The following is a 24987-nucleotide window of genomic DNA, read 5'->3' on the forward strand; positions in this document are numbered from 1 at the left end:
CCGTGGAGCTCGATTGGCATTTGCCATAGAATACCAGAATTGGCAGGTCCACCACTGGCACCCTGCGCTTTTCACAGATGAGAGCAGTTCACCCGGAGCACATGTAACAGATGTGAAAGGGTCTGGAGAAGCCGTGGAGAACGTTATGCTGCCTGTAACATCATTCAGCCAGACCAGTTTCGTGGTTGGTCATTGATGGTATATCTGGGGAGGCATATCCATGGAGGGATGCACAGACCTCTACAGGCTAGACAACTGCACCTTGACTGCCATTAGGTATCGAAATTAAATCCTTGGACCCATTGTCAGACCCTATGCTGGTGCAATGGCTCCTGAGTTACTCCTGGTGCACGACAATGCCTGGCTTCATGTGACAAGAGTATGCAGGCAGTTCCTGGAGGATGAAGGAATTGATACCATTGACTGGTCCCCACACTCACTCACCTGACCTCAATCCAATGCAACACCTCTAGGGTGGGACATTATGTTTCGGCCCATCCGACGTCACCAGGTTGCATCTCAGCCTGTCCAGGAGTTCAGAAATGCCTTGGTCCAGATCTGTGAGGAGATCCCCCAGGCACCATCTGTCGTCTCATTAGGAGCATGCCCCCACCCTCCCCCACCGACGTTGTCAGGCATGCATACAAGCACACGTGGGCCATACAAACTACTGAGTATGATTGTGAGTTGCTGCAATGAAATTTCAGCAAAATGGACTCGTCTGCCACCTACATCATTTTCGGGGTGTCTTTGAATTCAGCCCTCTGTAGGTCGATCATTTTCATTTCCATCAAATGATGTGCCATCCTTTTGTTCCTAACACATTAGCATATCAGTCCATATTAGTAGAGACAGACAGCAGGATTTTTTTCCCATTGAGATCTGATGTGTTCCTTTAATTTTTTGAGCAGTTTATTTTTGAGTGAAAGTAATCTATGGTTATGGGTGCTCATTTTTTCATTATTGTCTTTGTGCATGATTTCTCACTTTATTGTTGATTATTTTTCTGTCCGTCCTTCATGGACTGTCTGTGGAAGAAGGAGGAAGAAAAGGCTTTTTGTTTATCTTTTTCTTGGATTGTCTCATCACGTTTTGAATTGGAGTCACTCTAACTATTGTTCGAGTATATAGCACCTGCACCTGTTTTTCTTGTTTTTGTTAGTGTTCTTGCTTAGTACTGTATATATGTTTGCAAGACATAATTGTAAATAGTTATTTTCACATCTGGAATAAACCAGAATTCTGATTTTGTTTTTTTTTTTGAATGGTTATCGTGTCTCAATTCTCCCATCCTCTGATCATTCAGTTATGGCTTCAGGTTCCCAGAGTCTGAAACTGTGCAACAGTACCATTGCATTGGGCAGTCCACATACCCTAGCAGCATGCAGTATCATAGAAACCATTTCACAAAATGGTGGCCGTAGTGACATCTCTGATTATTTACCGTTTATATAGGAAAATAAAATGCTACACCTTTTGATTCCTAACACACCAACAGTAACTGTCTGTGTGGGAAGTGCTTTTATGATTCTAGAACATGATGTACTGGTCAGACATAGAGTGAACAAACCTTTAAAGCATGAGCTTAACTAAGACCTTCCCACAAAAGTGCTGTCTCCCTTAATAGAGAAAGATTCTCCCCTTCAATGTATCATCTCTGTTTGAAATGAATGTGGGTTGTAAGTGCCCAAGAGGATAGATGGACATCCTGGCTGGGATGGAAGGTAATTTCTTATCCAGACTTGAGGCCATGATGGAAGGACAAACAAGCTGGCCAGCTTGAAACGTCTTCATGCCCACCTGGATAAATAGAAAAGTTGGACCAATGGAAGCCAGAAGCTGGGAGTAGATCCATCCCCCATACTGCAGTGGTTCTCTTGTGGGCACCCACAGGGATGCTTGGAAGTTAGGAGTCCAAAAGTGCAACCCTGTCGGGGTCCCTGGATGCTGGAAAGAGGCAGAGGACCTCCCAGTTTTCCAAATGACCCGGAAGTGCTTCCTAGATGACACACTGTGGCAATGGAAGCATTCCCAGGTCTGTCTTGAAGAGTTTCCATAACAGTTTTAATCGTGCCCCCCCTAACATTTTTTGAAATGTAGATGCATATTTTATTATACCTACTTAACTTTTATCAACATTTATCTAGCTCTATATTTATTGTTCTAGTATCAGAATGTAGTTTAAGTGAATTTGTTTTGGTTTCAACAGATTTTTTTCATATTTTTGATTCTTGTTTTCTTTTTTTCACATCTTCATGCCCCCCTTTTTGTTACTTTGCGCCCCCCTAGGGGGGCCCCCTTGAGAACCACTGCCCTATTGGCTGTAGGGGTTGGACAGAACATCTATAAAATTTGCTTGGTTAACCTCACTCTCTCTCTTACTAACATCTGATGAAGGAGCATCTCTCTCTCTTACCAAACTAATCCATGAACCGAAAGGACAACACAATGAAGAACACAGCTCAGCAGCCATATTGAAACAGGCATGCGGCCTGTTCTGAAGAAAGCTGACCACCAATGATGCCTTAACTAGAGACAGTTTAAATAACTTTAAACTAATATTATTTATAAATATTATCAATAATACATTATTTTATATGTAACTTAACTCCTGCTTGTCTTTTACCATACAATACAATACAGTTTATTTTTTTATAGCTCAAAATCACGCAGGAAGTGCCGCAATGGGCTTTAACAGGCTCTGCCTCTTGACAGCCCCCCAGTCTTGACTCTCTGAGAAGACAAGAAAAAACTCCCAAAAAAACCTTGTAGGGAAAAATGGAAGAAACCTTGGGAAAGGCAGTTCAAAGAGAGACCCCTTTCCAGGTAGGTTGGACATGCAGTGGGTGTCAAAAGAAGGGGGTCAATACAATACAATACACAGAACAGAACAAATCCTTAATACAGCATAAAAATAAAAATTTTAGAAGTACGGAGCAGAATTTAACAGTAGATGATATCACATAATGAGATTTGGATATTTTTAGAGTCCTGGAGACTTAGATTGTAAGTACAGAGGCAGTCAGAAACTCAATAATTCGTTATCTTTCTGACTAAAAAACATCCCAAAGTAGGAAATAAGGAGAGGTTTAACTCAGATAATCAATTATCCATTTTGCCTTTGGCAATGTCAGTAATTAACCAAATAATTCGGTAAGGCTCCTACTTTATGTTACCTTTCTCTGTTGTAGGAGGTTGATCTTCAGCCATTAGACTGTCAGGTAACTGAAGCCCACTCATTTTAAGAAACACAGTGATACAATTTATTGATTAACACAGGGAATACAGAAATATGATAACTGATAAATGCATATATATAGTATGTTAAAATATAAGATAGGACACAGACAGATGAGACAGACAAACATATATTAGTGAAACTGGCTGTTTACTTGCTTTGTAGAGTTCTACTTTATTTTAGCACAGATAAATAGTCTTATGATACCAAGTCTTTAAAGATGGCACCCGATTTTGTGTGGAGTTGTGGCTTTGTTGCTCCTTTAGGTTCAAGTGGAGGATCCTTCTTACATTGGAGCGCATTCTTTCTCTATACCACATGATCCTTTGTTTGTGGTGTGCAGTGCTTTCCTCAGTTAGGCCCTTTGTTGTGACATCTGCAACTTCATAGGGGAAAGCAGTACGCTTTCTGACACAAGGGATTAGATGCTGAAGCTACCTTCATGAAGTAATACCTGCCTCTCAGTCTTTTCAATTTACTGGAATAGTGCATGGCTTGGTAGGCTGAATGTCAGCTTTCTGGTTCACAAAGAGAAGAGATTGTCAGAGCTTCCATCTCCCTAAAGAGAGAGTGGCTCATCAGTGTTGTGATGGGAAATTTTGCATACAACTTGATAAATATTTTGTATGTCTTTATTTGTAACTTAGGCAAAGCAATGTAATATTAGTGTTACATTAGTGACAAGCATTCATGATTAACCCCCCCTCCCACACTTTTAGGAATGGGTCTCTTTGAGGCATTTCCCCCCAGCCCTATCATAAAATTCAAATAAGTGTGGTAAGTGTTTCTCAGCTAAAGTCTCTCTCTCAGCCCCCACAGGAAAGCCAGGCTCTCTAACTGCCAAGCTTTACCTTAACATATGGTTTTGGGGGGCAGGTGTGAAGATGTTTTCTGTTCCCCCATTGGTCTGAAGTATGGCTGTTTGGAATTGGCTTGTATCAGAAGCCTTTAAGTACCACAACACCCAATTGGATTTAGGGGTTGAACAGAAAACTTATAAATTTGCTTAATTTACCAAACTCTCTTCCGTCTTTGTGACTCCGAAGCACTTCCGGGTGGTAGTAACAGTAGGAGTCCCCAGGTTCTTTGTGAGCTCCCCATGGCAGCACCCACGGCACCCAACAGGGCTGAGGAAATGGACTCCATGTCCCGGGATGCCCTGAGGGAATCCGGGGAACCGTTGCGGTCCAGGCGAGCTGCCACCTAGTGTCCCAGGGGAGGCAGTGCTCTGAAAAGGCTGCCTTCCTCCATTCTATCACACTAGATTAAACCACAAAGGCAAGAGAAAGAGACATGAAGATGGAAAAACAAAATAGAAATAATGCCTAATTGGGCTTAGTTTTTAAATTCAGACTTTGAGGTTAGTTTTTCATATGGAATTTTGGTAAAAATTTCAACTCTGTATAACAGATTCTGGCCAGCCAAATGGCTGTTCTTTTGTATTGCTCCTTAAGGAAAAGGTGTTTATTCTGTGTCACACTAATCCATTTACAGTCATCAGTTTAAATTTTTGGCCAGAGGCATATCATCTGCACTTCAGAAGTGAAGTTAAGCTTGTTTGGACCCAGCCACAACTTGGATGGATGACCATCTAGGAGAAGCTTGAGTTCCTGCTAAGGGTGCTTACTTTATGGTCTACGTGTGGATCCCAATGCCCCAGTGCAGTGATGTGGGCCCCTATGCTGTCAAAAATAAAATGGTGCCATTCTTTGGATGAGACATAAAACTGAGGATCTTTCTTTCTGTGGTCATGAAAGATCCCTGGAATTATTTTTGAAAAGAGTAGGGTGTTTCCCAATGTTCCAGCTAAGTCACCCACCACTCCTTGATCATTCTTTTCCCTAATCATCCCATGTCCCTTAATGGCTGACTAACTATCACATTTCTTCACTGCCTAATAGCTAATGCGTAGTGAGCGTTGCATCATGCAGGTGGATGCTACACATTGGTGGTGGCTGAGATGGTTCCACACTGTCTATATAAAGCACTTTGAGTAGGTTAGAAAATTGCCATATAAATATAGATAACTAATTAAGCACTTATTTAGACTCACCAGTTACCCTAATCTGCATAATTTTAGGATGGGAGAAAGAAATAAAGTATTGGCAGGAGACCCTCCACATGGATACAAAGAGAATGGTTGAATACCACATGCTGTCCAGGCAGAACTGAAAAATAGAACCCTGAAGCTGTGAGACAGTTGGGTTAACTACTTTGCCACCATTAAAATGTTTTTTTTTGTATTCACTTAAACATTCTAACTATGAATAATGCCAAATTTAACATTTTGCTTACTAATCTTTCCATCCATTTTTCCTAACCCAATAATCCAAGGACGGACAGCTGGAGCCTATTCCAACTGGCAGGAACAAGACCTGGACAGGGTGCCACAGGGCAAAAACACTCACCCACTTAGCATCAGGGTCAATTTAGCAACACCAGTTCAAGTAACCTGCATGTCTTTGGACTATGGAAGGAATCTGGACGACACTCTTTGAAAATACACAATACTAATAGAATTCACACAGTACTACCAAGTAAAAATGTTATTGAATTATGTAGAAAACTGCCAAGTTTATTGAGTTATTTGCTTTTTGAGTTAAACCAACTGTGGTACATTTGAACAAACAGTAGCAGGTAAATGTCTTAAACATTTTCTCACAATTAAAACTCCTGACAGTCTGACTGTTCTTTTCCAGTCTCACTTATTTTTCACCATACCACTTTCTCTCTTCCTTTGATGAACTTTCTGTCTCATATCCCCTCCCATTTATTCAAGTGAAGCTTCTAGCCATCTTTTCAACTCAAACTCTAGCAAAAATAAACAGAGAGAACCGTGTCTCCTATCTGGTTTCTCAATGCCTACTGAGAACCCCATATCTGTCACCTCATCCATTACTCACATTCTCTGGCCAACGGTTGGCTCCATCACCTTGGGACTCCCATTGCTACTAGAAAACTTTCTGATGGTTCTTCATTACAGTCTCCCACATACTCCTAGTAACCTCCGCTGAATCTGTTTTCACAGATTTCCCACAGATTTTCATGCTGATGACACCATAATAGTTGGATTAATTTCAGACAGGGAGAAAGTGGCCTACAAAAATTAGGTGGAACATTTGGCTGAATGGTGTGGAGACCCCAACTTGGTCCTAAACACCACCAAAACAAAGGAGACCATTATAGACTTCAAAAGGACCAAGTTCACTTTCTCATATACATTTATAGAGTAGTATTGGAATAATGTGCAGACCGTCATGTTTCGTGGAGATTACATAAGAAAACAGCTGACATGGTCCCTTAACACCTCTTATGTGGTAAAAAAAGACCCAAAAGAGAATGTACTTCTTTAGGAAACTGAAACAGGCCCAACTTCCTCAACAACTAGTGGACTTCTACCAGAACACCATTGACAGTATCTTCACTCACTGTACTACCATGTTATACACCACGTGGAAGGAACTGCATAATGTGGTGAAGGCAACTCAGTGAATCATTGGGACACGACTCCTGCATCTGGTCAGTGTCATGGACTAGCAGTCCTAAAGCAGGTTCCAAAATGTTCCAAAAACATGTAAAAAAATGCCCACTAGAAAGGAAATCCCTTCAAAAACCTTGACGAGACATGAAAAGGGCCTTGTAGAATCTTTATGAAAATCAAAGATTTATTCTTCACAAAAAATGTTCTACGATAATGGAGCTCTGTGGAGAACAAAGGCAATTGGATTTGACCAAAATAATAAGGCAGTCCAACACAACAATAGTCCCAATTATGAAATCTCAAGAATAGTCAAAATAAAAAGCAAAATGCCAAAAATTAGTATTCAAAAAAAGGTGTAAGAACAGCACACTGCAAAGTGCATTGGAAATGAACCACCCAGAACTATGGAAGGCCTTTCGGATTTATAGGGTGGAGGGCAGATCCTGACGGTGATTGGCAAATAACCCAGCCTCATTGGGGGACCACTCATAAAAAAACATGAAACATAACGCAGTTTTAAACACAGAAATATAAAATGTAAAGAATATTTCAAATTGTAAACAGAAGAAATAGTAACACATACAAATAAAGCAAAAATGAACAACAAAGACACAGAGCAAGCATTTGAACCCCAGCCTGGGGATGAGCCCTGACTGAGGTATGACAAACAATGTCTTGCAGCATCAGCACAGAAACACACCACACATTTCTGGACATGCCACGTTTAAACCGTTACCATCTGGTAGGCAGTAGAAGGTGATCTGATCTCACATAAACTGACTGAAAAATAGTTTTTTTTGTAAAAGCTGTGGCCTCCATCACACTCTCATGTCCAATGCTGAGAAATGATTTAAACCCCTCCTTGGGCTGTTATTTATATGAGCCATACACACAATTCAGCCCCCAAAGTTTGAAAATGTAAGTACACTTCATGGAAACTGATGACTTTTTCAATATACAGTAGATCAGTGAACAGTAGATCAGATGCAAGCAGTGCCTACAGGTAAAGGTGACGTGAATAAAAATGGTCTTTTCAATCATTTATTCAACATAAATATCAATAGATTTAATGGTCTATTGGGAGAAAAAAAGTTCAATTCACCCTTGGCCTTAGAAGCTGGTATTGGCCCCCTTTATCAGAAATGACTTCTTAATGCGCCTTTTGCATAACTACCCATCGGTCTCAGACATTGACTTGGTGAAATTTTTTACCACTCCGCCATGCAAAATGGGTTTGCTTGCATACACAGCCTGTTGCAAATCCCACCACATTCCTCCCACTCCAACCAACGTTTCAATGGGATTCAAATCAGGGCTTTGACTAGGCCAGCCCATCACCCTCCATTTCTTCTTTTTGAGCCATTCCTTGTTGGATTTGCAAGCATAATTCAGATCATTATTGTGTTCAATGGCTCATTTCTTGTTTAGGTTCAACCTTTGGATAGATAGTCTCACATTTTCCTCAAGCAATTTTTGATATGGTACAGAATTCATAGTTGACTAGATGACTGCAATCTGCCCAGGCCCTGAGACAGTAAAGCAACCCCAGACTAGAACATTTGTACCACCAGGCTTCACAGTTGGAATGAGGTCCTTCTCTTGAAATGCAGTCCTTGGTTTAAAGCAAATTGATTCTGTTGCAAAACAACTGTGTCTTTGCTTTAGCTGTGCAGAGCAAACTGTTCAAGTAGGTCTTGTCTTTGCCTAGGTCTTCAATGACAAACTGTAGTCTTTTTGAACAGCAAAGGCTTTTCCTGGCACACTTTGCATGCAGGTCAAATTTGTGCAGTCTCTTTATAAATGTAGATGCATACGTTTTGACATTAACCATTACAAGAGTTGCCTGCAGATCCTCCAATGACATGTTTGGGATCTTGATGACTTCTTTTAGTATCAAATGATTAGCTCTTGGGCTGAATTTGCTGGGACAAATTACCAGTCGATTGAAATTTATGCCACTTGTAGATAATTTTCCTTATAGTGAAATGATTGATTTCAAACAACATGGTTATCTTTTTAAATCCCTTGCCAAACTCATACAAGTAGAAACCCACAACCTTCTTTCTGATGGCCTTGGAGAGCTCTTTTGCTCTAGGCACGATGACACCACACATGCCAATTGCAAAAAGAACATTGGACCCTTGATATATGTGGTTTACATAAGGCAGGCGGATTCTATCTGTGTACTCCCCAAGGAGGTTCTAACCATTGGTGCCCAACCTGGAACACCTGAATTTAATTTTATGGATTTGTAGTGGTGATGCTTACTTTATCCTTGTGACAAATCTGCATTTGTGTTAATTTAGATTAGTAGAATGAATACACCACGTCAATTTTATGTGTCACTGTTTTAAGTATGTCATCTTCATCTGTAGGCACTGTTTGCAAGAAGAATCCACAATCATCTGTGTGATTAAAAAGCAAAATACTTTCAATCTAAATGACTATATGCCCGTAACACTGACCTTTGTAATAATGAAGTCATTTGAATGTCTGATTCTCCAGCATCTAAAATCTCTCATAAATTCTCTTCTTGACCCACAAGAGTTTGCCAGCAGATCCTCTGAGGATGCATTAAACATAAGTCTCCCCTGCACCTTGCTGCATTTTGACTCTCCAGCTATTTATGTCAGGATCGTATTTCTGGATTTTGGATCTGAATTGAATACATTCATACCAGAGATGTTCCACAGCAAACGTCTCACTATGAGTGTGGATCATACCATGTATCTCTGAATCTCTGAATTTCTAATTAATGTACTTCAAACAGATGGGCATTTATCAGTCGGTTCCTGTGACCCTGAGCACGGGGTCTCCTCAGGGTGGACTTCTGTCACCTCTCCCATCCCTACATCAATGACTGCAAGTCTAGTGCCCCATCCGCCGAGGCACCATATTGAAAGGAGAGGGATTGGCTGGCAGGTTGGAACACCCTCAACAATCTTAACTTGAATTCCCTGAAAACAGTAGAAATGATTGTGGATTTTTGGATACTCTCTTAACCTCTTACACTCCTAATTATAAATTATGTCACTGTCAACAGTATGGAATCATTTAAATTTATTACCTCAACTATCACTCACGATGTGAACTAGGATGAAAACATAACTGCTTTTATCAGAAAAGCTCAGCATTGGACGTTTATTATCCGCCAACTTAAAATGTTTTACTTGTCCCAATCAGTGTTGGTACAGTTTTAAGGAACTGTTATTAAACACATCCTCATTTTCACTTTCACCTCATCTGCTCACTCAAAACATCAACTGCAGGTTGTTATTTTGTGAGCTGAAAAAAATTCCTGTACACATCATTGGTTGAGATATCTGCTGGAACTACAAACAAAGACTACACTCACCACAGGCAACCATCTTTTTCAGTTATTACCATCAAGGAAAAGTTACTGTCAAGAACAGTCAAGAACTACTGGACATTGGTACAGTTTCTGTCCTACTGCAGTTACTCTGGTTAAACAGGCTCCAAATCAGAAAAATGTTATTCTGAAATGTACATTTATTTCATTGTAGACAGTTTGAACCCAAGATATTTCTGGTTTTGTCTGGTCAACTTCATATCATTTTTTAATATACATTGTAATAAGAATGAGTCAGAGACATCATAAAGATTTGGGGCAGCCACCCGTATAATTGAATTAGCTGCAAAAGTAGTTTTAAATAGCACAATGTGCTTAGTTCAGAGTCCAGAACAGAACTGCCTGTACTGAGGCAAGATGGCAGTTTTAAAGGGCTGGAAGGGAAATGACGTCATCTATGCCGGAACTGGGAGTGGTGTCCTTGTGCCTGGAAGTGACGTCATCCTTGGGACCGGCAACAGGCGAGATTTCCCGGAAAAGGTCTGCAAGGGACTGAGAGAGATAGTCAGTACACTCCGCCACCCCCTGGCCTGGCGTAGAACTACTAGTGTTTAGGCCCTTCAGCTGATTCCCATGCGCACGTGTGTGACAACATCCATTCCTGCATTTCAGGCTTAACACTTAAAAGATTTTTTGGCACTGAGGATACCAAGTGATGAAGCTCTTCAAGTGTTATTTTGTCTCAATCATCCCGCAAACACGTCTTAAGGTATGCAAAAGTACAAGGTCATCGTTGTCACATTTTTCGTTTCAAAACTCTCCACGCATTCTCTACTGGGGACAGGTCAGAACTACAGGCAGGCCCTCTTGTACCCATATCCTCTTCTTCCACTGCCATGCCTTTATAATGTGTGCAGAATGTGGTTTTGCATTGTCTTGTTGAAAAATGCATAGACTTCTCAGGAAAATATGTAATCTTGAAGGAAGCACATGTTACTCAAAACTGTCAATGTATTTGTCTGCATTAATGCTGCCATCACAGAAGAATAAATGGCCTTTGCCAATGGCACTGACACAACTCCATTCCATGACAGACCCTGGCTTTTGGACATGTTGCTGATAACACTCTAGATGTTTCTTTTTGTGTTTGGTCCAGAGCACACGGTGTCCATTTCTTCCAAACAAGATCTGGAATACTAATTGTCTGACCATAATACACATTTGTACTGTGTGATGGTCCATCTCAGATGCCTCCGAGCCCAGAGAAGTCAACGCCACTTCTGGACATGGTTAACATAAGGCTTCTTTTTTGCACAGTAAAGTTTGAAATGGCATTTGTGAATATAACTCCGTATTGTAGTGCTTAACAAACCCAACCACAGGGGATGCATAAACCTGTGTGTTTCTTTGTGCCAGTCTCAAACCCAGATAAATAGGAAAGGGTTACGTCAGGAAGGGCATCCGGTGTAAAATTTTGCCAAATCAATATGCAGACAACAATACAAATTTCCATACCAGATTGGTCGAGCCCCAGGTTAACAACAGCCGCCACCAGTACTGTTAGTCAACAGGGTGCTGGCAGAAATTGGGCTACTGTTGGCCAAAGAAGAAGAAGGAGAAGAAGAGGGGTGAAGACGTATCCAGAGGCAGGAGGAGAGGAGGAAGGTGAAGAGAGTGGAACTGAGGGTAGGAAGTTTGAATGTTGGCAGTATGACTGGTAAGGGGAGAGAGTTAGCAGATATGATGGAGAGAAGGAAGGTTGATATATTGTGTGTGCAAGAGACGAAATGGAAGGGGAGTAAGGCCAGGTGGATCGGAGGTGGATTCAAATTGTTCTATCATGGTGTGGATGAGAGGAGAAATGGAGTAGGAGTTATTCTGAAGGAACAGTATGTCAAGTGTGTTTTGGAGGTAAAAACAGTGTCAGACAGAGTAATGATTATGAAGCTGGAAATTGGAGGTGTGATGATGAATGTTGTTAGTGCATATGCCTTGCAAATTGGGTGTGCAATGGGCGAGAAAGAAGATTTTTGGAGTGAGTTGGATGAAGTGATGAACAGTGTACCCAAGGGACAGAAAGTGGTGATTGGAGCGGATTTCAATGGACATGTTGGTGAAGGGAACAGAGGAGACGAGGAGGTGATGGGTAGGTATGGTGTCAAGGAGAGGAATGAAGAAGGTCAGAGGATAGTGGATTTTGCAAAAGGATGGACATGGCTGTAGTGAATACATATTTTAAGAAGAGGGAGGAACATAGGGTGACATACAAGAGTGGAGGAAGATGCACACAGGTAGATTACATCCTATGCAGAAGAGTCAATCTGAAGGAGATTGAAGACTGCAAAGTGGTGGCAGGGGAAAGTGTAGTTAAGCAGCATAGGATGGTGGTCTGTAGGATGACGTTGGAGATCAAGAAGAGGAAGAGAGTGAGGGCAGAGCCAAGGATCAAATGGTGGAAGTTGAAAAAGGAAGACTGCAAGGTTGAGTTTAGGGAGAAGGTGAGACAGGCACTGGGTGGTAGTGAAGAATTACCAGACAGTTGGGAAACTACAGCAGATGTAGTAAGGGTGACAGCAAGAAGGGTGCTTGGCGTGACATCTGGAAAGAGGAAGGAGGAAAAGGAAACCTGGTGGTGGAATGGGAAGTACAGGAGAGTATACAGAGGAAGAGGATGGCAAAGAAGAAGTGGGATAGTCAGAGAGATGCAGAAAGTAGACAAGAGTACAAGGAGATAAGGCACAAGGTGAAGAGAGAGGTGGCGAAGGCTAAAGAAAAGGCATATGATGAGTTGTATGAGAGGTTGGACACTAAAGAGGGAGAAAAGGACCTGTATCGACTGGCTAGACAGAGAGACCGAGCTGGGAAAGATGTGCAGCAGGTTAGGGTAATAAAGGATAAAGATGGAAACGTACTCACAAGGGAGGAGAGAGTGTTGAGCAGATGGAAAAAGTACTTAGAGAGGCTTTTGAATGAAGAGAATGAGAGAGAGAAGAGGTTGGATGATGTGGAGATAGTGAATCAGGAAGTGCAACAGATTAGCAAGGAGGAAGTAAGGACAGCTATGAAGAGGATGAAGAATGGAAAAGCCGTTGGTCCAGATGACATACCTCTGGAAGCATGGAGGTGTTTAGGAGAGGCAGTGGAGTTTTTAACCAGATTGTTTAATGGAATTTTGGAAAGTGAGAGGATGCCTGAGGAGTGGAGAAGTGTACTGGTGCCGATATTTAAGAATAAAGGGGATGTGCAGGACTGTAGTAACTACAGGGGGATAAAATTGATGAGCCACAGCATGAAGTTATGGGAAAGAGTAGTGGAAGCTAGGTTAAGAAGTGAGGTGATGATTAGTGAGCAGCAGTATGGTTTCATGCCAAGAAAGAGCACCACAGATGCAATGTTTGCTCTGAGGATGTTGATGGAGAAGTTTAGAGAAGGCCAGAAGGAGTTGCATTGTGTCTTTGTGGACCTGGAGAAAGCATATGACAGGGTGCCTCGAGAGGAGTTGTGGTATTGTATGAGGAAGTCGGGAGTGGCAGAGAAGTATGTAAGAGTTGTACAGGATATGTACGAGGGAAGTGTGACTGGTGAAGTCTGCGGTAGGAGTGAGGGATGCATTCAAGGTGGAGGTGGGATTACATCAGGGATCGGCTCTGAGCCCTTTCTTATTTGCAATGGTGACTGACAGGTTGACAGACGAGATTAGACAGGAGTCCCCTGGACTATGATGTTTGCTGATGACATTGTGATCTGTAGCGATAGCAGGGAGCAGGTTGAGGAGACCCTGGAGACGTGGAGATATGCTCTAGAGAGAGGAGAGGAATGAAGGTCAGTAGGAACAAGACAGAATACATGTGTGTAAATGAGAGGGAGGTCAGTGGAATGGCGAGGATGCAGGAGTAGAGTTGGCGAAGGTGGATGAGTTTAAATACTTGGGATCAACAGTACAGAGTAATGGGGATTGTGGAAGAGAGGTGAAAAAGAGAGTGCAGGCAGGGTGGAATGGGTGGAGAAGAGTGTCAGGAGTGATTTGTGACAGACGGATATCAGCAAGAGTGAAAGGGAAGGTCTACAGGATGGTAGTGAGACCAGCTATGTTATATGGGTTGGAGACGGTGGCACTGAACAGAAAGCAGGAGACAGAGCTGGAGGTAGCAGAGTTAAAGATGCTAAGATTTGCATTGGGTGTGACAAGGATGGATTGGATTAGAGATGAGTACATTAGAGGGTCAGCTCATGTTGGACAGTTGGGAGACAAAGTCAGAGAGGTGAGATTGTGTTGGTTTGGACATGTGCAGAGGAGATATGCTGAGTATATTGGGAGAAAGATGCTAAGGAAAGAGCTGCCAGGGAAGAGAAAAAGAGGAAGGCCTAAGAGAATGTTTATGGATGTGGTGAGAGAGGACATGCAGGAACAAGATGCAGAGGACAGAAAGATATGGAAGATGATCCTCTGTGGCCCCTAACGGGAGCAGCCGAAAGAAGAAGAAGAAGATGGTAGTGCTTGACAAAGGTTTGCCATGTGATTATATCTGTGATTGATGAATGATGCAGTGCCATCTGAGGGATTGGAGATCATGGGTGTTCATCTTAGGCTTGTGTCCTTGCTCTTTTATGCACAGAAATTCCTCCAGATTCCTTGAATCATTTAATTATATTATGTACTTTAGAGGGAGAAATACACAAATCCCTTCCAATCTTTCTTTGAGGTATATTGTTTTGAAACATTTCAATAACTTTCTCGCCCATTTGTTGACAAACTGGAGATCCTCTGCCCGTCTTTGCACCTCAAAGACTCAGATTTGCATGGATACTGCTGTTGTACCAAGTCATGATTACAGTCACCTATTGACATCACCTGTTTGAAGTCACATCATTATTTAAATTATTTTAGCTCATGACAGGCCCTAATGTGTGCCTGTCCCAGCTTTTATGGAATGAGTTGCCAGCCAGAAATGCAGGAATGGAAGTTGGTCAGACAAAACATGAAGAATCTTGGGTTCATACTGTATGCAATAAAATAAACGTCAAAGCACTTTTAAGAAGCACAGTGTTTTTATTTCATACTGTCCCAACTTTTTCTGATTTGGGGTTGTATATATCTGTGCTTTATGCTAGATATATTTTTTTCAATACTACTGTATATCATGTTGTGATGATATCATGCAGGGCATATTGTGTTGTTTAATTCTATGTGCCTCATTATGTGTATGGATGTAACACTAAGTTCATAATGCTTTCCTATTCAAATATATTCAGAAAGCCAACAATTTTCATAGAATGTACTTACTTTTTAACATTTAAATTTGAGATATTTTCTTTTGATGTTTTGCTGCTTTTATGACAGATATCATAACACATTTCATTGTACTTAAGTATGAAGACAATAAAGGTTTCTTATTTTTTTTTGCCAACTGTAAATTACCCCACCTTTTATTTTCACTTTACTTCTTAAACCTCCTAACTCTCTTCACTTCTTTCAAAGACCAAACTAACTTGTAAGACACGTACATATTTGTGTAAACACACACACGCACACACACACGCGAGCGCGCGCGCGCGCACACGCACACACACACGCGCGCGCACACGCACACACACACGCGAGCGCGCGCGCGCGCACACGCACACACCTTTCCATCAAATAGTGAGACCTCCCAAGAGCGTTTGTATTACCTTGACTCCTCCTGCCTCATCTTCCAGGTTGGGTCTTCGCTGCAAGCCTTATATGGGCATGTCGCTGACTCTTCCTCACCATTGGCCCAGAGCCACATTGCAACGCCAATCAGAAAAGGCTACGCCCCCTGATTAGAAGGCAGAGCGCAAGCTCGTGCTGATATTGTCGGGGGGGCGGGGTAGCCTGGAGAAATACCCAGCTTAAAAATAATAATAATAGTAATAATAAACAACACACCGCGAGTACAGCTGCTCGACGGAGTTCGACGTAAAGATACTGTAATCGACGCTGGTCTCACTTTTGTCCTCCCCTTATAACTGGCTTCCTTATGCCATCGAATATGCTGTAGGCCTCAGCCAGCTGTTGGACTGAATCTTGGCGCCCGAGTAAAGAGTGCGAATTGCGGCTTTGGGTATCTACCTGGAGCCGTAGCTCATGTTCACGCACATTCGAACTGGAAGGTGAGATTAACAACTGTTTCTTAATTTTGTCCTTTCTCTCCCTGTGTTAGTAAAGAGTAAATGAACAACTATTTCATAGTGCCTTTTGTGGACTGTTTACCTATTGTCGTGCATTCCACTCGCGTTGTGGTGCTGTAATCTGACAGCAACAGGAAGGTTTCCTTGAAATACATAGTAAGGCCACATATGTGTAGATTGCAGTGATTTAGTAACAAAAGCCATGTCTTAACTTTAGTAGAGCGGCAAAGGCCGAGAGGTGATTTACTATCGTATTCCCGATGTCGAGATTGTTATCCGTCAGTTTATTTTTTTTTGTGGAGCTGTTAAGACAAACGTGACAAGGCGCTTTATCGCGTCAACCTGTAAAATACTATACCACACTTGCAAAATTATAAATAAAATAAATCTGTAGTGCAAACAGAAAGTAAATGTGTAAGTATGCAGTATTCACAGAAAAGCAAGGGAGAGTGTGATAAAGAGACATCAAGAGAAGCAAGTGTAATGCGCTATATAAAAGAACAGGTAAGGCTGCTGTACAGAAAACCCCATGCAGACACAATTTTAGAACGTTAATGTACAAAATAACGTTTTGAAAAGGTTTTGTACATGTTTAATGTTTATTACACAAATGTAAATTTTGTAGGTTACAAGTTTGTGTTTCTCAGAAGAAATGCATCCGTCATAACAATGTTGGCAATAACAGTCATTTGTGTTTTTTAAACTGTTCAATTCTTAAAAATCCTTTTGATTGCTGATATTTTAATTCCATATTTGAATTGCTGACTGGTACTTAACAAGGTTTAGATTTTGCAGTATGAGGTATTGATCTTCCTGCATCCAAAGGTGACCTGAAAGAAAAACTGCAGCATTGTGACATTTATGCTTTCCATTTTTAAGAGAGACTTTTTCTAATATGTAATGAGATGCCCTTTGGCTATAATCCACAGCAGCCTACCTCTTGTAGTGACCCTTTAGTTTCAAAACCCAAATGAAGAAAATGGGCCCTTTAACACTGGAAAAGGAGTAATCTTAAAATGTGTGCAGTCTGCTCTGTCTCCCTCTCAATTAGTCTTCGTGGTGCTTTAGGCTAAGAAATCATGTTATCTGCCCGTGATTTTTAATTTTAATTATATTCAACTGTTGTATTGACATATTTGTTTCAACTATCTCTTCCCAGTCTTCTGCTGTATTTTAAAAATAAAGCGATCTTCAAGCATTTCATGTTTTAGTTTATAATTAACTACATTAGCAGCTCTTTTAGAATAGGTCATTGAGATGAAATATGAGCTCTGTACTCTTGTGTAAAGGTATACAGGCACGCTTTTAATCTTGCAGTTGACTATCCAATTGCACTTTGTTCCTTTGTTTCAGTCACCTTGTATTTTTGATAATAGAGTTTAGAGATTAAAATATAAAATGCATGTCAATTCTCTATTCATTAAAAGTCCTAATTGACTATATATTGCAAATTCCGACGATTAATGTCCAAGCGAAGAAGCTTTTTCTGTTATTTGCAGGAGGTTGCATTGTGGAAGACACATTGGTGCAGGTGTTTGTATGGTTATTTTACAGCTTCAGGAACCTTGAAATAGATGGTGACTGGGCTTCAGTTTGTCATGGTTTTGCATGGAGTTTTCTCTGGGAATACCTCCCTCTTTCCCCTCATTCCCAAAGACCTATGTTTGGGTAATTGGTGCTTCTACATTAGTTTAGTATGAGTGAGTGACCCACTTTACACCATTTCCTTTTATGATTGTATAGCAGTGGACCACATTAGAAACCAAGTGTAAATGTCTTTGTGTTAAAATCACTTGGACCACTTTCAGAGGGTGATCATAAATGGATGGCACCACATTTAACACAAGTGTGCAAGGAAAAAGTATTTTCTATCCACATACAATTTTGTTTGAATTTTATGTGGGAAAAATAACGTCTGATTTTTGTATCTGGAGGCGCGTTCTGAAGCCAGATCTGAATGTAAATTGTGTCCAAATACATGATGTGTGTTAATGCCAGGTACCATTGAGTGGCGAGTTCATAAGTTTGGTCTTGACTGACCTACGGCCCTGTCCTTATTTGGATTCTGCATTGTGCTCACAGGCCTGTATTAGAATGAATGGCTACCTTGACTTGTAGATTTATTTTAGAAATTAAATCCATTTGCTTAACCTGTGACAACGACAATTACTGGTAATGTGTGAAAAGCAGATATTGAAATAATTGTTTTTCGGCAAAGCATAAAATGTCCATGTTACTTTAATATGCTATATACTTTCTCTAGGCATTTTATATAATACCTAGGCATTATACACAACGACTTGCTGGCTTGCCTTTTTGGCATTGCGTAGAATGTCTAGGAAATGTTTGGAATTTTAATTGTTTCCTACTTTTGGCAGGGAATAGATTTCTACATAATGCCTAATTTCACACATTAACGGTAAGATATATATACATGTCTCAGATTATTGAGTTAGCTTTTAGATAACTTCTATAAATATCCAAAATTTTCAGTTGATTTTGTGTTTGCATTTTACATTGTTCATATTTTGAAATGGAAATCTTACTTTTTTTTTCTTTCTAAAAAAAAAAATCCTTTAGGATCTTCAAGTTTGTGAGAATTTGTTTTTACCACATTGTGGTCTTTCCTGTCACATTTGTTTCTGTAACAGTATTTGTTATAAATTTGCAGTTTGTGTAATGTATACCAGCCTTGTCTTTCTGTTGTTCATTTTTAAAATCTTATACTGTCCGACCAGCATGGTGCAATCTTCTAGAATGAACATAAAAATAAAACTAAAATTGCATATCAATTGATCTGTAACTAGTGTGTTCTACAAGATTCACAGCGGAATACAATTCATGGTTTTATTAACTGTAGCTTGACTATTTCTACTCTTTCTTGGAAAATACTTGCTTTTTATAAAATTAAGGCGGGTGTAACTCATTTTTTTAAAACTGCTTTTAATTATTACAAGTGATACATCTGAGAAAATTGCAGTTAAGTTAATAACATCATAACACATGGGAATAGCTTGTGGATCATTTTGAATGTTTTCCATTAGACCGCTATTGATTATTTGGCTCTTTAGTCATACATATAACCGCTCCCTATACACTTCTGGGATATTTGTTTACCATCAGTTTTTTTCACCAACATAAACCAGCTCTGGCACTATGGTGTTGCATTTATTGCGAGCTTTGCTCTGTCCAATGAACATTTGTAAGTGTAGGCACCAAGTTACCACTTACTTGAATAAAATCGATTTCCATATTTTTTGAATGAAATTTTTCAGCAATTAATGACTTAGATTAAATTGGAAAGTAGGGGAGGAATTTGTCTGCATCCAGTCCTAATCTTGAAATGCCCCTTGGATTTTGATGGTGATTATGATTTGAATTTTTTTTTTGCTGATAGGTGTTCTAATTCACTGGTTACATTTTGAGAATCATCCCAGGGTGCTTGGGTTTTACAACTGTGGTATCTGGCAATAAAAGTGAATTCTACATATATAAAAATATTGTGTAAAAACTCATAGTGCATTATATTTTATAAATATTTCACTGCACTCTGAGTGTTATGCCGAAAATTAAATGGGATTGAATGCATTTCAACTTCATAAACTGAAATTTGTTATAGAAAACAAATATTAAATATAAAAACCCCTAAAAGCCAAACCCATTCTTTCAGGAACCTGTTAGTCAAACAGTACTGATGAAGACACATGAATTGGTAGTAAGTTCAGGTGTCTCTTCATAATTTTGTTTTTTGTTTCATACTGTCTCAACCTTGATTTGCTTATGGTAAGTTACTGTACAATTTGCCTTTTGTGTTGAGGAGATTTTTGTAAAATTTTTTTTATTAACCTTTACAATCCAAAAAAACTTGATGATAAATCGGTTGGTATCATTGTCTCTTACATCTTGTATTACTGCTTCACATCATCGTTCTTCATGGTTGTTTGTTTTTAGACATGTCCCTTATGTTTGTAAGATTTTAAGTTCTGAACTTTAGCCATTTTAAAACCCTGGTATCTTTCCATTTCAGCCATTATCTTTTAAAGTTTTCTAGTGAGTGCAGGATCATTATTCCGTTGCAGATGGCCTCTCGCTTCCTCTTCGACACACTGTTGGTATAAATAGGAGTTAAAGGATAGCTTTGGTATTTTTCAGTAATAAAAGTCTGTATTTTTTTCAAAGACATGGTTTATATTAATCTACCACATAAACTTGTATTCTAAAGTGAAGTATGTTTATACATTTTTGAAAATAACTGCTCTTGTGCTTTGTCGTGGAGGTTAACACAAGAATTACCAGAGCCTACGAAAAAACTCGTAGATCCGTCCGACTTTAAATCGCTTCTTAAAACCGTTCTCACCTCTCCACCAGCGTCTTTTGTCATCTAAATGTGCTGGTAAACCTTAACTGCAAGCAGCTGGCTATTCCATCCCCCCACTGACTTAGAACATTCACAAACTTCTCCGAGCTCATGCCATGATTGATTATCTGGGAGTGAAGTGGAGTTTTAGAGTGGAAATAGATTGTTATTTGGAACACACTCATTTCATGTGTGTTCTGTTTCTACAGTAATCTGTGTAAACACAATGTTAAAATAGAAACCTTTTCATTTTTTAGTAATAAATGCTACAAAATGTAGGCATAAACTATAAAATGTGTGAAGCCTGAAGGCCAAATATCAAATAAACACTTTCACAAAAGGTTCAAGAATGTCACAACAGCTTCCGTGGCATACCGGTAAGATTTCGTCACTCGGAGCGCAGCAGACTTGCCGTACCTCAGAGACCTAATTATTTAAATGAAAAAATTATTTTGACACTTGCATTCACCTTTTCTGTTTCTGAGCTATGATCCATTAGTATAAAATAAATAAAAGATCAATTGTAATTATTATTTGTTTATAATATAAAATACAAATTACACAATGTGTATATATTTGAGGTGTTATGCATAAGTGTGTACATGTGTGACTATGCAAAGGTTTAAACACTCTGATCTTTTCACTTAAGAGATTCATTCAAACACTCCATAACTTTTGCAAAATGCAAACTTGTAAATGCAGTCTTTCAGGAACATTTTCTTAATTCACGGTTACTATATTTTTTGAATTGAACAGAATTTTAAAATTCAAACAAAGTTTCTTTTTGCTTTTTTGTTAGCCACCACAAAGCCTCTAGCTTTTCTATAATTCTGTCTTTGAACAAATATGTTTTTCTAATGGCTGGGTCATGATAGGTATTAGGTCATTTGGTTTAATTCCACTGATGTATTTTAATATAGCCTACTTATGACTCAATGTAGCTACATTTTGTTTTAATGTAAGTGCTGTTACCCCCCTTCTCTTCACTTATCTGCCAGTTTCATTTTCTTTACCATAATGAGTGCTTTAAGTGCTGTTATTTAGAAGTTGCAACAATTAGTCCATGAAGAGCGTGACATGTTGTTAATAATACTCGAGCAGCATTTCTTGGTTTTGTTCCAGAGACGCTGATGTGCACAGCAGCATTTTTTTTTTTTGTGTTTCGTGGCACAGCTTTGTTCAGATGTTGCATACAAAAATGACTTGTAAATGCCCATTTTAAAAAAGATGAATGGTACCAAAAGGATTCAAGGTGTTTGTCTTTTTTTCTAAACAGACTTTAAGCAGTACATTTAATTTTCAGATACAATGATGACTTGTTTAGGATTTCTTGAGTTCTGTTCCTTAATAGTAAGAAGAGTCTTTTCTAAAGATTATAAACCAGACACTGACAAGTCAAAAAAATCTTTTGTATTATGTTGCACACAAAAATAAATGAAAAATATATAATTGGTTAATTTGTGCCATTCTGTACAAAAAGAGTATTTTTTTCCCCCTGTGATGGGCAAAGTTGAAACTACTACAATATGTGATTTGTACAGGACTTCTGTACATGCTGTCATATTTTCTAGATGCATTCTTATTCTGCTGATTAAATCCTACACACGCAGCTGAATAACACAGTAAATTAGTTAAAGGCAGATAAATCCAAGGTGAACCACCTTCTCCGTGGCTGAGAGTCCAATGTCCATGTACTGCCTATATGGAGTTTTCATATTGTTTGTTGGTGTGGGTTTTTCTTTTGGAGGAACATGAAAGTGTACAGAGATGTTCATGTTGGGTTAATTGATGATGCTATGTTTGTTTTATGTAAATTTAGGCATGAATGGGTCCTTCAGTAGACTGGGACCCTGTACAGGGCTGGTTAATCCCTTCTGTGTATTGCTGTTGGGATTGGCTACATACAGCCCTTTGTAGCTATGAATTGAATTATGTGGCAATGAGAATGTTAAGCATGCTAGAAATTTAAATAATTCCAGAGGTTGAAAGAGATCACTTTTGTTTAATTTTGTGCTTTTAAGTAAAGTGTTCACTGATTCAAACAAGGAACATTTTAAATCCAGTGAATAGAGTACAATCTTTATGTGGGTAGTGGATGTATGTCAGTGTGTATGCATGTGTGTATGTATATAAAAAAAAAAAATACTATAAACACTCTTAACTTTTTTTTTTTATATAGAAGAATCTGCATCTTTGATTAAAATGTTAAGACCTCCACCTTGTAACCCCATTACAATCTGTGTACGGAATCTACTGATTTACATTAAAAAAAAAAAAGTCTTATGTATTCTGAAAAAATTGCATTTGACATTTGAACTCCAAAAATCACAACTTTCTGTTTTTTTGGCTAGAAACCTTAATAATCTTGAACTTTACTGTGTCTATTATGATTTGATTAAAACATCATAGATGGGAGACTAAAATTGAACAGCAAAATATGAAACTAGGATATTGAGATGCAGGCACCTGCTTTGTGCACTGCTTCATAAGGTCCACTTTGCTTCGTGCACAGAAGTGATGCTCCCTGTTCTTTTCAAACCTGCTTCAGGGCTTTCTGAATACAGTACACTACTCCCATCTGCTTATTCAAAATGCTTCAAATCCCTTATAAAAATCGGGCTGTTTTCAGCGAGAATTGGTTGTAACAGTTTCCTTCTTGGCTTGAAGGAGCTGTGTACTGGATTTAATGTCCGTCCAAATCTAATAAACGTCAAGTGATTAATCATGTAAAACAAATTTAAGGAGCTTGTATGACACCTATGAAAACTGATTAAGGTGACCCTAGAATTCCACACATCCTTTGCCCAAGTGTGTTACAATTGCTTTACCTATATTAACATTCAACGGTGGTATGTCTTATCACAACACTCGCTCTCACGCTTTTTGTGTGCTTGATCAGACCTTAATGCTTTATGGATTTGTTTACAATCATTCCCTTCATGCCAAACCCTCCTTTGGCATTTGTTGCAAAAAATCTCAATTTTTTTCTCATATGACTGTAGAACTTGGTTCCATTGAAAGTTTTAGTTATGTTTGGCAAACAGGAGGTGTCTGTGTTTGTTACCCTTTCCCTCCCAAAACAACTTGTGATCATGTATTTAATGTCGCTTTTAGTTTTGGAGTCTTTCTGCCATCAAGATCCAACTAATGTCAGCAATTCTCCAGCTGTTAACAGTGAAGATTCTTGGAAAATTGAAATCATCATCTTCACTATGCACATGGTCAATAAAGACACATCTTATTACAAGCTGATTTTTAACATTGCTTGTTAATCATTGTTCTGATAGTGAAAATTGGCACTTTTAACATTTTGCTATTTAGTCATTTCCTGATTTGTGCAGCTCAATAACCTTTTGTTGCACAACACTACTGTCTTCTCTGGTCTTTCCCATTGTGATGGGTGACTATACCTTAGTGAAGCAGGAAGTCATTGCTAACCTCATAAGCTGATGTCCCATTACACAACTTCTAGTCAGACTTGGAGCTTATCAATTTATAGGACAAAAAGTGACACAATTCCAGCACAGTTTTTCATTTCCACATGTTTGCTTGCTCAACTTTTTTTTTTTTTTCTGACCCCCCCCACAAACAATGTGCTGCTTGATGGAGTTGGGTGCTGTATGATGAGTTTACAGGTTCGGCAAATTCAGCTGTGATCTCTGCCCTTCTTTTCTATTCTGTTGTATGTAAAATGCACAACATCAGACAAAGACTGACTTCTTTTTGAGAGGATCAAAACCTTCCATTGTTTTATTAATCCTTGGCATCTTTAAAGGACCATCATCTTGTAGTCGTATGCCATGGGTCATATGTAACATGTTCTGTTAGGACCAGTGCCATTTTCAAGCCTTTATATATAAGGAGGATTTTAAAATTGTTCATACGCTTGACTGAAGGCCAGTTTAAAAAAACAATTTTTTTACTTATGTTACTTAAATTGAGTTAGTCATATAAATGACATATTGCAGTACTCAATCCTAGCTAAAATAACTGCTTGAAATAATTTCTCAGTATCGTCATATTTATAACATTTTTTTAGTATTTTAAGCAAACAGGGTTTTAAATCGTTTTGAAATGTCTAAGCTGTGTGCTAATTTAATTAAACTAATATTTAGACCTACTGAATTTAACAACCCAACAATTTTTTTTTTTTTGCGTTCTCTATCAATCTCTGCATCACCCCATTCAGTGACATGATTAATTGGTTTTGTGGCTGTATGGATGTATATCTGAGTGTCATCTGCATATACAGTAAGTGCAAATAAAGGCTGATGTGATTTTTCACACTATGTAAGAGAACACAGTGGTCAGTGGTGTCAGAAGGTGTTAAAACATAACCGTAATATTTAATCAGAAAATATTAGTGGAATTTAAAAAAAATAGTTTTTGCCATTTCTGTGCAGTGACCAGGGAGAAAGCCAGGCTAGGCTATTTAATCTTGTTTATAATGT

At 39.2% G+C, this 24987-nt stretch overlaps 1 protein-coding gene across 1 annotated transcript in view; it reads left to right on the top strand.

The window, feature by feature from the left end:
- The first annotated feature begins 15817 nt into the window (after window positions 1-15817).
- Window positions 15818-24987, top strand: part of fbxo46 (F-box protein 46) — a 26752-nt gene continuing 17582 nt past the window's right edge. Inside the window, exon 1 of the mRNA XM_039768125.1 lies at window positions 15818-16161. The gene's annotated coding sequence lies outside the window, so the exon portion shown is untranslated. The remainder of the gene's footprint in view (window positions 16162-24987) is intronic.

Source organism: Polypterus senegalus, chromosome 11 (assembly GCF_016835505.1).
Source record: "Polypterus senegalus isolate Bchr_013 chromosome 11, ASM1683550v1, whole genome shotgun sequence".
Classification (NCBI taxonomy): Eukaryota; Metazoa; Chordata; class Cladistia; order Polypteriformes; family Polypteridae; genus Polypterus; species Polypterus senegalus.